Source organism: Martes martes, assembly GCF_963455335.1.
Source record: "Martes martes genome assembly, chromosome: 8".
Lineage (NCBI taxonomy): Eukaryota > Metazoa > Chordata > Mammalia > Carnivora > Mustelidae > Martes > Martes martes.
The window spans coordinates 130907965-130920480 of record NC_137895.1 but is presented as its reverse complement, the minus strand read 5'-3'; positions in this window follow the sequence as shown (position 1 = coordinate 130920480).

Here is a 12516-nt window from a genome sequence, read left to right as displayed (position 1 = left end):
TTTCCTAGGTTTGTTTATTCTGCTTTCTCTCCAAGCCAGCAAGACAGGATCACAACACTGGTCCATCTGGAACAATGAGAACTAGGTCACACGTTAGCAGTTACGCATCTGTACTAATCACAGCAAAGCGGAATCATGGATTCCAGGCAGCTGGGAGACGGGAAAATATGCAGTTACCTGAGGCTTTGGACTGTGCTTCTGGTTCTGAGGTTCTCTTCCCAGGGAAATAAGGAGGCCACTCTGGCAGAAAGGACCGAAGGCCAGACACCCCCTGCTCCTCTATCAGGAGCCCCCTCTTTGCTCCCCTGGCGGCTGCCGGGTGGAGGGAACCGGTTCAGCAACTTGTCAGCCCCAAGCGGAGCAGATCTCTGTCTCATCTGTGTATCGCTCCACTGTAATATTTTTTAAGTCATAAAAAAGTCTGGAAACAAATAGGAAAAATCAAGGTGGTGAATTCTAGGGAGCTAGGGACCTAGACAATTATTTTCCTGCATATCTGAGCCCTCAGAGCTGTTACCATGTGACTACATCGTGCCTGAATTCACGTCCCCAAATACACGGAGAGTCCACTACCCTTAGTTTAGAGGATTTAACTCAAGTCCCACATTAATAACACCCTCCCTCTTAGACGGTACCCTACAGTTCACATTATATTATCTTCCTTGATTTACATTATCTTCCTTGAGTTTATCCTCACAACAACCTTGGATGTGAATACTGATTTGACTCTTTTACCCTCTTTTTAGAAACGTCTAGGGAGTTTCCTTGGGTCACACAGTTAGGAAGCGAACTCCAAACCAAGTGCTCTCATCATCTTGCTGGATCCTTGAAAAATTTCACATAAACCAACATCCTGGCATGCCTTGGTGGCTCAGTTGGTTAAGCATCTGCCTTTGGCTCAGGTCATGATTCCAGGGTCCTGGGGTGGAGTCCCACCTACAGCAGGCTCCCTGCTCTCTGGGAGTCTGCTTGTCCCTCTCCCTCTGCCCTGCTCCCTCCCTCTCTCTCTCTCTCTCTTTCTCTCTCAGTCTCTCTCTCTCTCAAATAAATAAATAAAATCTTTTTAAAAATAAAATAAACCAACATCCCTTATAGGGTGTAAAGTTCGAGGTCACAACTGTCCTTGTCAACTAGAAGATGCCCACTTTTTCAGAGCACTCCCTCATATGCAGTTATAGTCAAAAGAGACAAGAAAAATCCCCTTATTGTTTTGGAAGGACTTGACCCTAGATGTCAACTTGTCATTTAAAGAGAGAGCATCTTTATTTTTACCCCATTACAATTTAACTAACAAGTGTCAGTGGAATGCTAGGTCTGTTGCCATTCTAGAATTATGCTAAGGGCCGTGAGAAATTCAAGAAAATTACAACACAGTCCTTGCCAAAACAGAACTTCCTATTTAATTATGAATTCTGCTCTGCAAAGATCCAGATTTAGATTTTATTTTAAAATGTTCAGTGTCAATAACTAAGGGGAAATATAGTAACTTATCTGAATATTGCCAAGTATTTGTGTAAGACATCGAGGAATTTTTCATGGATTTTTCTCTACTAGGAACACAAGGACTGGATTACGATTTATGATTTCTCACTCAAGGGTCAGCATCTCCCAGTGGCCAGGATCTGATCTTCTGAAATGGGTGCCCATGCCCACCTGCATTGGTGGCATAGGGACAGGAGAGGGAAAGGGAAGTAGGACGGGGGTGGACACATGCAGGCACTAACCAAATAGTTTCTCCCTTCTGGGAAAGAGGGACCAGGCTATACATCCTTGTGTTGTTAACCCTGAACTGGCCCTTGTAGAGAGTGGCTGGAAAGGGGTGGTATGGGAATGAGGGAAGAGACTGTTTGCCTGGGAAGTCCCAGTTCTGAGCATTTCCAATTGGCTGTGGATGGCGCACTTTGGGTTGTCACCTAACGTCACTGGATCTTAATTTCACGAGTAAAAGAGAAGGTGAGGCAAAAGGATCTTTGAGTCTCCTCTGAGCTCCAATGCTCTGTTATTCTAATTAATCAAGTAGTCAAGACGTTAGCAAAGCGCCTAGACTTAAATGACCTTGGTTTCCATTAGTTCCACATGAGAAATCTCGGTAAATACATACACACACTTGCACGCGCACGCACATTCGCGCATGCGTGCCCAGACGCTCACACCCGTTCCTATTTTGTCCTGTCTGATGATGTCATTCTCATCCTTGGCCTTTAAGAGCACCAGAAATCTCAAGCCTGGGAGAGGCTGTGAAGAGGCCTGCTGAAATTCTGAGAATGGTCTCTCCATAGGGCAGAGAGGAGACTCCATCGGCTGTCTCCCAAAGGCCACAGGTGACCACACCGGATGCTGAGCATGTCCAAAATGAGGAAGCCTGACCACGGAGAGGCACTTGTATGCAAGTGCTACTTGGCCGGACGGCAAGGGCGAGGCAGCTTTCTCCTCCGTGGCTGCTCTGAATGGGCCACGTTTGGGCTGGAACATGGTTAGTTGGACGTAACTTTTATTTCTGCCCTCCCAGACCCAGGGAGAAATGTCAGGAGTGTTTATTAGTCACCGGCACAAGGGCCCCCGTGCAGGTTAGCCAGAAGTCAAAACCTAAGGGAGAGGGAGCAGGTAGTGCTTGCATGGAACCCTGGACCCCGGCATTAATTAGAAACACTGGTGCCCTTGACAGAGCCAGCTTGTATAAGCTGCTGGGGCCTGTGTTCACTTCATAAAGCTGTTTTATATGGTATTCCTGGCAACAGCTGGACACTTTAAAAGAAAAATAAAAGGAACATTATTGGTAACTTGGGGAGGGGGGCGTTCCTTTCTCTGCCAGTCAGCTGTCCAACTACCCCTGCCCCCCTCCAAAACTTTGAGGATGAGGGCCGTCAGAATAGCATTGTTTCTGCCTCGATAAGAGTTTCCTAGGGAAGTCAGTTCACCGTTCTGGATCATAGTTGACCTGTCTGTGAAGGAAGCACAGTAGTATCTGCCCCTCCTTGCCTCCTGGGGGCTATTTAAATAAGTTTAAATAAAGAAGAGAAAGGAATGCATGGGTAGCCTTGCTACCTGAACATAGTTAAAAAAAAAAAAAAAAAAAAAAAAAAAAGAAGAAGAAGCAAGGCTGCCCATGCATTCCTTTCTCTTACCATTAGTTTTTGACGTAGTGTTCAATGATTCATTAGTTTGCTATCCAGTGCTCATCACAACATGTGCTCTCCTCAATACCCATCACCTGCGTACCCCCACCCCTCTGAAACCCTCAGTTCATTTCCCAAGTTCATTTCCCAAAGTCTAGAGTCTCTCAAGGATTGTCTCCCTCTCTGATTTCTCCCCCTTATGTTTTCCCTCCCTTCCCCTGTGGTCCTCCATGCTATTCCTTACTTGTATATGGCTGAAACCATATGATATGCCTTTGATGATGGGCCCTGAACTACAGGGTCATTTCTTCTTTACCAGTTGTACCTTGCTAGCTCTGCCATTAGGGGGCGCTGGAGAGAGGCTTGCAGAAGAAGAAGGGACTCCATTCCCCTGCTTCCTCCTCCTGGTCCGGTCAGCTCACAGGAGCACTTCACCTGGCTGCAGCAGTCCCTTCCAAGATCAGTAGTGGGGTCCAGGTCGTAGTTTTCCTGGTACCACCAGCACCTTTGCATCCACCAAGCAACAACCTCTCAAGCTGGGTGGTATCCCGTTCTCTGAGGTCAGAGGTCCAGTTCTGAGGGGCCCACATCAAAGCTCTAAGTCTAAATAATTCCAACCTCTTCCTTCAGTCCCTCCACCCTAGGGTAAGACTTGCTTTCTCCAGTTTCTATCATCTTAATACCCAAGAGTTCTATGTTCCCCCTTTAGTTCTTCAAAATACACAGTTAATTCTTTAGAGTAGCTTGCCTCTTAGACGGAGTGGTGTGGTTTCTGGCTCCTGGTGGGACTCTGGCTGATACAAAAATGAAGGACAGTGTCCTCCGAACAGTGAGGGGGAACCAAGAGACGTCCGGTGCCCCACCTCACCACAGCGGGAATGAAGAAGAACAATCCAGCATGGCAGCTTCCTCAACAGTGGAGAGTGTGAGAGCTTTGTTCAGTTTCTTCCTAGTTCTACAAAGAACTTGGGGTGTAATGTCACCATCCAGGGGAACAACATCCTTCACCTCCTCAGAACAGAGTTGTGGGCTTGAGTTGCTGCAAACAAGAAAGGTTGTGAGTTTTGGGGTCTAAAAGTGGTTCTCCTTGGCCTCCTCTGGCCAGTGGTCCCATTTAGACTTTGCCAAATCACCAAGAAGGAAGATTGCCACACAACTCTCCAGTGGTAAGATCCATTTCCCACTATGCTCATTGACAGTAGTTTGTGTCTTCTCACGATGATTCAGATACACTGTGGAAAGCACTTTTGTGCAGAGCCTGAAGCCTTGTCTCCAACAAATAGTGTCCAAAATCAAAAAGAATCTGTGGTAGAAACCCATCCATCTGTCAGATCTACAAAGACAGTAAGAGATGCCCCAGCTTGGAGACACAAATCCCTTGGTTTATGGGAAGGAAACTATGAGATACCTATCTTTATTTTCAATGAAGTAAATATTTTCAAAAAATATACTGCTTGTGTATATTCCTCTCTCCCAGCTGGAAACAGTAGTTGCAAAATAGTCTAGGAGCAGCAACTAAGGAATGGCAAGGAAGTAAAAAAAGAAAGCCACATCAAGCTGCTGTCATATGGTGCTAGTTCTTCCTTTCTGATAGGACAAAGCAAGAAGAAAGTATGTGCTGGAGGGATTGGGGGGGGGGCAGGTGTGCCATTCCTGGACACCCAGAGTAGCCGGGGATGAGAAGCTCTAGCTCCAATGCACGTCACCTCCCCTGTGATTGTAGCAAGCTGCCAGCCATCAGTGACAGCTCTGCCCAGGGTCTGCAGTGTAGAAGGACCAGCTTGGGATCCAGCACTCCGGGACTGGCATGCTGCTTCCCAGGACAACTCCTTCCCCATCCCATGGAGATTTCTCTGATTCCAGAGAGGGGTGGTGGGGGTGGGGCCTTGCTGCCGAGTGATCTGGCCCCTGCCTGGAACAGCCCAGTGTAGCCAGGAGATGTGTGCATGTATGGTATGTGGAGATAGAAAACAAGGGCACTCTCAAAGCAGCTCTAGGACCAAGCCTGCACTCAGTCCTTCCAGGCTCCCTAGAAAGAGAGAGAAGGAGGGGAGGGGTTTTTTGTGTGTTTATGTGTGTGCACGTGTGTGCATGTGCGTGTGTGTGTGTGCATGCTTCACATTTTATGTGATGGACAAAGTTGCATCAAAACTCTAGGCTCCTTTGCACTCCTGACTCTTCCTCTGTCCCCCAGAAGCGCTCTGAGAATGCCCTCGGGCTCTTCGAGAATCTCCAGATAGTCTCACCCCACGCACACACATCACCATTTCCGGTTTGAGGCTTCTTTTATTGTTTCCTCAGTACTGTTCAAGAGGAGGAGCTCTCCTGGGGCACTGGGGCTTTCTCTTTTGTCTCTAAGTGAACGAACTGGGCAGAAGCTTAGAGGCCAAGACAGAAACTGCTACCTTCCGCTCTCCCCCATCTCATGCTTCCAGAAGGACTGCCTAGAAGTCAGAGAAGATGGGCGGGGGGCGGAATGGGGAGTGGGGAGATTGACCGGGAGCGTAATCTCCACACTTGCTCTCCTATCAAGGCCAACTTCCGCTCCAAGCTCATGGTGGAACACTCCGGTGCTCTCCTGGTAAGGGAACAAATATGGAGTCCCTCAGAGCCGCGGAACCCACCCTCCTGGCAGGGACTTGTTGGCACACTGGTCAGGTCAGAGCTCGAATGGCCTGGGTAGCCTGTGAGGTTGGGAACATAGATCCTCCCGGATGCCTGCGCTCAGACGCCAGGCCACGCTCCTGCTCCCTCCAAACCACTTGGCACTCACCAGGCAGATAGTTTCTGCCAAACCCGTGGCCAACTTGGCAGTTCCTGCAAAGTCTGAGAGATTGCTTCTCAGACATCTGGTTCCAGTTCCAGCCTTTCCCCACCAAGGACTGTGGCGGGTGCGTGGTGGATTCATGGGCTCTCCACTTCTCCCTCCCAAGGTCAGATGTGATCCTTACTCCAAATAGAAGGACATCGTGTGCAATCCCTTCGCCCAGTCTCTTCCAGGCTCCAAGGCACTTCCATACAGTGGTCTCCACGGCCTCTTGGTCGACATAGGCACTCAGAGTAAGTTAACAAAGAAACACACTTTGCTGTGCTGTGTTCCCAAAGGCATTTGGGGCAGAGTGTACGTAAGTGAAGAGTGTGCCGGTTCTTTAGGAGAGTGGAAGGTAAGGCAGACACATGATAGAGCAGGTGTTACGATTCTCGACTGGGCCTATGGATAAACTGAGGCAAAGTGACTGCTAAGGGTCAGTTGGCTCAAGGTGGAACCAGGATTAGAACTCGGGACTCTTAATGCCCAGTCTCGGCTCCTCCTACTACGTGGCAAATTCTGCTTGCCTGGGTTATGTCAATCTTTTTTACTTTTATATTATGGTGAAATAAAATAGAATTTTCTTGACAACAGGGGCTCGGGGGCCCATTAAAATGGTATGCTCCATTTGATGTGCAAATGCAGAAGTGAATTTTTCTTAGGAGAGGATTTATAGCTTTCATGAGGTTCTCAAAGGACTTGGTGTAACCAACAAGGTTAGGAACCCCGACTTGTCCTGTTACAATGGAGCTGAGATCCAGTCAAGGGCGACCTTTGTATGGGTTGATTGTAAATAAGGGGGAGGGTCCTTCCTGATGGTCCAAGACTCAAAACGAAGACTCAAGGTGTGGTAGAAAAAAAGCGTCTTATTCCCCGGAGTCAGAGCTGCTTAACTTGGCAGCTGCTGAGAAAAATCGGAGCCGCTAGCTTCCTGCGAATGTGGTAGAAATGCTCCAAGTCCTATAAGTGGCAGACTCACAGAAGCTTAGAACCTTGGGTCAAAGAGCATCCCTGCAGATCATCTCGCCTGGAGGTCTGTGTGCTCAGCTATGTGTTAGCATCTTTTGGGAAGAGTTGAAAGCATACCATAGCTGAGGTCAGCCCCAGAGACTTCTAGTGTAATTACGCTAGGGTGAGACTCTGGGCTCTGTATTTTTAGAGTTCCTTAGGTGATTCTCATACACAGCCAGCGTGGAGAACCGCCAACCTTCTAGACCTGTGGAGCTCCCCTGGAGGAGCCCTGTAGTCACTCAGGGAGCTGTAAAAACTCTTATTGCCCCGTCCCACCCCAGGTCTTCTGACTTAATTGGCCAGGGAAGTGCCAGGCATCAGAAATTTTAAAAGCTCCCCCAGGTGATTTTCATGGACAACCAAGTTTGAGAACCACTATTGGAATCTCACCCGGCACTTTCCGTTGCCAAGGAAACCAAGCCAAAGTGAAGTGGCCCAGTGTTCACCGTGGCAGAGCTGGGTTAGAACCCAGGAATCGACCTCCAGGCTTGGACTCTTTCTGGGGCTCACCCAGTCGAAAGGCAGGGTGTTCTTTCAGTGTGGGGTGCTCTGGAGGAGTGGGGGAGGGGGGCTCCCAAAGAACAGGCCCTGCCTCTGTCTTTGACTAGAGCAGAAATCTATTTTTCTTGCTCAAAGACCCCTGAGGCTGCCTTGCTAGCCTCAAACACGAGTGGTGTAGAGCTAAGAATAATAACTTTTGCACTTAGATGATTCTGGAAAGGGAAGCTGGTGAATGGCTAATTTTTGGTGAACTGTCAGGAATTAAGAGGTACTAATATTTCAAAGTGCGAGTTCTCACCCTTTGTTCTGGGATCAGAGCTGAAAACTTGCCGAGAATTCCTTTGCCTTCTCTGCTTCCTGGAATTCCACCCTGTCCACAAAATAATGGGAGTGGATCTCCTGCCTCAAAGCTTAGAGAACCCAAATTACAGTGTGGATTTTTGTCTGGTGCGTCTCCCTGCTCCTTTTCGGCCCTTCCTCGCAGCTTGTGTGCCTTCTCCCAGCTGCCTGCAGGAGGCCTGTTCTAACAGGGAGAGAGAGAGAACCAGGAATGGGCCCTTTCCTCTCCCCCTTCCAGGTTACAACCTGTGCGTAAAACAGAAAGCTGGAAATAGGATCTCCAGGGAGAATCACAACTGGTCAAAGTGTTGGAACGTCAGCCACAGGCTCAAACATTTGATTTTTCTACAAGTGCTAAGTCAGGGAGGAGATCCAGGGGCAGAAGGGACCCCCTTACTTCTTTTCTCCTCCACGTGATTTTTCAATATTTCAGTATCCCTCACAATTCACTCAGCAAACATCCCTGGAAACGAAGATAAGGATGTATCATGACACCTAAAATTTCCGTATCGAGCTCTGCAGTTTACAGAACCCTTCTCCAGTTTTCATTTTCAGTTTTCATCCCCACCCAGAGCCCGAGGCCAGTAATGGCATCCCCTTTGAGGGGCAGGCACAGGGGACAGCAGGGGACAGCAGGGAGAGCAGGGAGGAAGTGGTAGAGCTGGGGCTTCTGATTCTAGGTCCAAAGCAACTTTTATTCTAATGTGACCTTGCTTTTGAAATTCAGTCTTCATCCTAGTTTGTTCAAGTCCAGTTGGATGGTCCCTTTCAGTCCATGCACAGGGGCAGGATGGTGTCCATGAAGGAGACCATTAGGAGAACCAGCATCCAAACAGAGTGGCTGAAAGTTCGTGCTCTTGCATTTTTTTCTTGCCTCTAAGAAAGTTTTGATTTTTGATCCCTCAGGAAAAACATTCCGTTTTCTCTTATAAGAGGACTTGTCACTATGGAATCAGTTTGCAATTCTAAAACTGCATTTTATTTTGCAGCTCATAGCCTCATGTATACACACATCTTCAGTGAAGGAACTGAAACAAAATTCTGCATCGGGTTTGATCGGAGAAACTTCCCAGGGCTTATCTCGCCTGAGTAAGAATGGTAACTGCTGGGGTGCCTGGGTGGCTCAGCTGGTTAGGCTCAGGTCATGATCCTGGCGACCCGGCATCAAGCCCCACATCAGGTTCCCTGCTCAGCGGGGAGTCTGTTTCTCCCTCTGACCTGTCCCCTCTCATGCTCTCTCTCACTCTCTCTCTCTTTCTCTCTCAAATAAATAAATAAATAATCTTAAAAAAAAAAAAAAAAGAATGATAACTGCTTCCAATACTTAGTTCTGCTTTTTCTTTTTCCTCCAGGGGAGGTATGTGAGAATATTACATTATACATGATTAGCACACCCCTTAGTCCCTTATACAGAGGCATTTTCCAAAAGGGTGCTGCTTTTCTCATCTTCCCAGTGGGGCACCAGAAGAGCAATGGCAAATGGGTGAACTTGCCTACTCTTTAGCCCCAAAAGGTTCTTTTGACTTGGTACTCCAGGAAAAACACCAAGAGATTCATTGAGAAAAATTGCATGTCCTCTATGAAATAAACTGTACAGTATAAGGCAAAATGGCCAAAGCTGAGTCCATGCTGCCAATGTATACTTCCCACGCATTTCCTTCTCAGGGACTACTTCCAATGGTGCCTGGCTCAACTGTGTCCTAACACCCTTCCCCCTTTGGTCCACGGGACTCATTGTCTTCTGCCCGTTACCCCTGTACAGGTCTTGTGCCCAATTTACTAATACCAGAGTTCTGAGTCTAATTGGCTGCAATCACGTAATGTCAAAAATTTACGTATCCCAGAGCCTTCTGACCAATGACACCAACTTCATCAACTTATTTATGGCTGATGTTTTCCTGTTTCTAATTGTTTGGCCCAAATCACCGTAAATACTGGAAATTCTGAGTGTGTAAATGTGTGAACTCATGCCATTGGACAGAGATTGTGACATCTCTCTGTAAATTATCCAGAGGCCACTGTTATGTCCCCTGCCTCTCGCTGGCCTCTCCAGATTTAAGCCTGAAAAGAAGTAGCCCCCTGTTGCCTGTTGCTTTGACGGTCACACACAAGCATTATTCAGAAATTATCCTCTTTATCCATTATCAATAACCACGTCCCTTTATTAAAGTTCTCCTTTGACTGCAGAGGATGGTAGTGAACCTGCCAATGTTTGACTCTGATTCCTTTCTATCCACTTGTGAGTTACTTTTTCCTTACTTTTAGTTTGTATATATTAATTCTTTAATTTTTAATAATTAAATATTATATAATATATAATAATATATAACATCTTATAAACATTTACTTTTCTTTTTTCTGTTTCAGGCCCCAGATTTTTCTCTGATTCCATTCTTCTCAGTTTAAAACAGAGTGCCCACCACCCCACTCCCAATCCTGGAGTGAGGTAATCCCTCCCTCAGCCGCAGGGCATGTGGGCTGCCATAGGCCCACACAGCCAAGTTCCTCTCAGGGAATTACCCACAGCATAAAAGGTGTTGTATTTTCCAAGATGTCTCCTCTTCTCCCCTGTCATTAGGGCAGCCCAATGGCAAAGGGATTGAGGAAGGTGCAGAAGGGATTATAGGACCTGACCCTTATGCCTAGTTTGTGACAACTTTGAAGGGACCCCCCCACCTCCCATGCTCCCCGTGCCAGCAACTGAGTCCTCTGTTACTACTACTATACAAGAGCCCTACATTTCCCTTTGCCAAGTTCTCCTTCCCTTAGTCTCTGTTAGGTATCCTTCTCCAGAGTGCTCCCCCCAGATAAACCTTCTACACACACATCACCATCTTGGAATCTCTTCCCAGGAAACTCAGCCTATGACACAGTGGAAGTCTATCTTCCAACTCTGTTCTGTAAATATCAACCTATTTAAATATGTCCACGCTGGTTGAACCTTTACTAAACAATCCATTCCAATTATGTTGTTTTCCAATCTGAGCTAAGTGCACTTGATGTTAACGCCTATGGCTTGAGATTCTGAGGCAAAAACTCTTCCTCTAACTTCACAAATGGACATTCCAGAAATAGCGTGAGTTACAGAAGGAAAAACGCTCTTGGGTTGCCTTCATGTACACCCACACGGTGAGCAACACAGCCCAGCTCTCCAGGCTCTCTCCTGCCTTGTCCGCCATTGCTCAGAAACTCAGGCACCCACCACACAGATGGTCTAAGGGATTGTAGGTGAAGCGCGTGTGCCCTGCTCAACACTCTTGACCTAAAAGTTCCTCCAGCTAAAGGAACTTTCTAGCTCTCCAACAAAATTTTAATTTTTTTTCCTATTTAGGTGACATCAGCTAAGGTTTTATTCCCTACTACCTTTGCTCAGAGAGCCGCTCCTTTTATAGTCTGCTGCTATAAAAAAGAGAGGAGATATGTTTTTAAAATGTTGGAGCAGGGAGTTGGGGGGAGGACGACTTGTTTCGTGTGTTCTCTGAGACTGCTCACATTCCACAGTTTATGTGCTGCAACCAGGACATGTTTTGTGAAGAAAGTTATATTTGACTAAATTGTTCTTCTGACGTAAACCTATAATTTAAAAATTATATATATTTAGAGAACAAGTCAAAACAGGAAACACATTCCCAAAGTGGATAAAGATATTTGAGCATTAAAATACCTACTGCTATCACAGTAGACCCAGGTCCCTGTGTCTAAATAGAAAAACCCTGAAAAGTACCAAAAGAAGAGGCAAAGGAGTTAGCCTATATTTGTGCTTCTGGAAGGGGCTGTGGACGCTCTTTGGTTGTTGGATATTCCCTCTTTGCTGCCTTCTTGGGAGGGGCCCTGATGCCCAATGCCCCACACATGGGGGCTGTGGCTGGAGCAGAGGCTAGTTTTGGCAAAGTGTGACAGAAAGGAATTCGTGTCTTCACAGAGAAAAAGGTGTGAGCAGGAAAGGTTAACCTAGAACTCCAGGAGAGTCAGAGTGGAAGAAGAAGAATCTGAGAGTGGGGGGCACAGGTAAGTAAGATTGTGCCCCTAGAAGCCCTTCAGCTGATCATCCTAGGTTTGTTCTCCTTAAATTGGTTCTATGTAGGGGCACCCGGATGGCTCAGTTGGTTAAGCGTCTTCCCTTGGCTGAGGTCATGATCTCAAGTTCCTGGGATTGAGTCCCTCATCTGGCTTTCTGCTCCACAGGGAGTCTGCTTCTCCCTCTGCCTCTGCCTCACCAGAGCCTTTTCCAAGATTTCCACTGATGGAAGAGTGGCTGGGGCCATGGTTGCCCACTTGCCTCACCTCGTCCTTCATGACATCTGGTCACTGTATGGTGTTTCACACTTCAACAAAGACAACTTCACTATCAAAGGATACTTTACGCTACCCAATTTGTTCACTTCTTTGGCCTTTTCAAAGCACTCCCCACAGTGCCTTGTAAATAACAGGTATGCAGTAAATATTTCCAAATGAGAGAATGAAAAAAAAATTTTAATGTGGTTTTCAATGCACGAATAAATGTTGTCTTACCTAAGGGAAAGGGTGAAATTTCAGAGACTTCTTATAACCTAGATGCATGGTTCCCTCTGATCCCTTAGACTGGCCATGACTAAGTCTATGGAAAGCAGCCTCCAAGATGGTCCAACAATCTCTGTCCTCTGTGGCCATACCCATATGGGATCCCCTCCCCTGGGGTATGGTTGGACCTAGAAATTTGCTTCTCATGAATAAAACAAGACCAAGGTAAGAGAATGTCAC